Below are 2,646 nucleotides of genomic sequence, written 5' to 3' on the forward strand. Positions count from 1 at the left end.
GCACACACAAAAACTTTATGCTGTGAGGGTACGAAAAAAAAAAAAAAAAAAAAAAAAAAAAACAAAAAGATGGGGGGGTGGGGGCCAGCAGTCTATAGCTGTCTTCTGTGTGTCTCTTAGAAAAGGAAAAAGAGAAGAGCTTTTGTGGCATTTAATTGTGAAGAAATACTAGGTTATAAAATGTCTAAGGAAAACAGTGAGGATGACTATGAATCTGTGTGATGGCCAATGTCATATTTTGAAGGGGTGGAAGGTAGACGGATCATCATTTGGACTCAGGCAGAACTCTTACTGACTTCAATGAGAGCTGAGCTCCAGCAAGTTCTCGGACCTAAACAGCTGAGAACAGTATGAGTGAGATCTTTATTCAGCTGGCAGTCGGCATTTCTGGCCTAGGATGTGCGTGAAGCTGGGGCTGAGGGGTTGGCATCCATTCACATACTTCACAGATTTCTTTTTTATATCCACAAGTAAACTCCACTAATTTAAGTAAAACTGCCATCGAAGTCGGTAAGATTTTGGGGTTTAGTAAGCTTTGAATTAAAACTTGCATCATAGTTTAGGCAAAGATTTTGTGTTGTGAGCTAGATGGAAAATATTTCCACCTAAAAATAACCTCTGAAGTAACATAAGCATTTTTTTCTCAACCCTGTCCATTCTATTGGTTACACATATTTTAGACTACTGCATTTTTTTATACTGTAAGGACAAGCAGGTTTCAGTGAGCAAATCTATTAGTGTGTACTGAGAAGAAAAATAGAAAAATGACTGTTATTGATGGAGTACCTTGCAGTGCTTTCTAGAAAAATTACTATGATTTTTGTCTTTTTCCTCTGAAAAAAAAATAAATGCCATGATTAATTGTGTGCCTGGTGGTAGAAGATTAATGACTCTAGATGGGGATGCAGCATGAAACTGAATGGCAGCAGCCCAAAACAAGCCCTTGCGCTATGTGTATCTCTGCGAGCAATATGCTGAGCTAAACCTTCACTTTATGGGGAAAATAAAATAAAGATAACTTCATTTGCAGTCAGGTTTTCCTGGGTGTGCTTGTTAAAGTCTTCAATCACTTGTGACTCGATCCACAAAAGCAAGAACTGAAATGATGACATACTTTTATCGAGGTTTTTGGATTGTGTCCATTGTAATAACAAGATAATTAGTAATATTCATATTTAAAGAAACTGGAAATGAAAATGCATAAATATAATTTAGAAAGGAAAGGAGACAGCAGAAACAGATCAGTATAAATCTGTACCCAATTTGCCATTGTTATTTTCTTCTGCTTTTATTAATAGGCTAGAGAAATTAATGTTTTGTATGTGCATGCATGCCTTGAACAATGGTACAGGCTATTGGATAAGGCAAACACCATCTGATACCGTTTATGAAAGGTCATAGCTAAGAAGAGCAACAATGCAGAGCACAGTACCTGGAGATGTTGAGAATAATATTTTGTGTGAGTTCTTATCTTGGGGGTCCTTTCCTTGAGGCATTAGGCTGTTTTTCCCTTGGTCTCCAGTTCTACGAGTATATCAAAACCACATGGAAAAGGCATAAACCTGACTTACGAAGGAGGAGAGCAGAGACTGTGCAGCTTCAGAACAAAGATTTCAGCTGGATGAAAACTAATTCTATTCAAAAGCTCAATAGAGAAGGTTTCCTTGCCTGTAGAGTTTCCAGATGGCGATGAGATACATTGAACTCGACTCACTGTCTGCTCGCATGAGACAGGGGGAACGTCTAATGATTTAGAAGAATCTTAGTCTGTAAATCAATCCGGGGAACAGACATCCTTGGCACCTGTTCTGCTCAAGTTGTCCTTTTGAATCATGGCTGCTTCGGACTTGGCATTTCAGAGGAATTTTCCATGTTTTCATTCTGAGGACTATGTTTCATCCCAGGATTTAATGCAGCACGTCTCTGTGTAGAAAAGTCTATGAGGTATGAATCTTCATCATTCAAAGTCAGACTGCTGAGCAGTGCTTTGTGTTCTCCAGGGATGAGCCTGCTCAGTCCCACTGGGATGGCAGTGCTCAGTAGCCTGTCAGTGTCCTTGCTGGCTGGGGGATGGTCCCTGTCTAGTTGTTAGGTCTGTGGCTCGGAGTATGAGAAAAGAATTTATATTTTAAATCCTTTTCTAAATGTGCATCTCTTTTCTCAAAGGGTTCCTGTTTCAGGATCCTGACATTTTCATGCAGTTTGTTTAATAATACATTTAGTACACGTCCATGGTCAGAAAGGTGGTTTCATGGGTGAAAATGCAGTGAATGTGAGGGGCTGGTTAAGGAAGCGACATGAGGGATTTTATCCTGACCTCGTCTTTGACCTTTGAGAAGTGATGAGGATGCACAGGAAGTGTACGCTCTATGGCGGTAGAGGTCCTTGGCCAGTGTTGGGATCATGCCCGTGAGTAGTTAAACTTAGGAGAGCTGAATATTTGATGTCAGGGACAGGACCAGTTCTGAAGTCATAAGATTCTGAAGTCATAAGATTCTGAGATGCTGAAGCATTTGCATTCTACAAAGTATCATAAAGGGGACTGCCAGGAAGGTCCTGGCATGAGAAAAAATGTGATTGTTCAGTAAATTAAGGGAAGGGGAAGTGCTTTTTGTATGAGGATATGAGAGAGAAGTGATTAGCAGG

General features: G+C 39.9%; 1 protein-coding gene across 1 annotated transcript in view; it reads left to right on the top strand.

The window, feature by feature from the left end:
• LOC104498555 (slit homolog 3 protein-like) overlaps positions 1 to 2,646 on the top strand; it is a gene marked incomplete at its 3' end in the record, with an annotated part of 172,351 nt that overhangs the window by 115,563 nt on the left and 54,142 nt on the right. The window lies entirely within an intron of this gene.

Source organism: Buceros rhinoceros, unplaced genomic scaffold, assembly GCF_000710305.1.
Source record: "Buceros rhinoceros silvestris isolate BGI_N320 unplaced genomic scaffold, ASM71030v1 scaffold12558, whole genome shotgun sequence".
NCBI lineage: Eukaryota > Metazoa > Chordata > Aves > Bucerotiformes > Bucerotidae > Buceros > Buceros rhinoceros.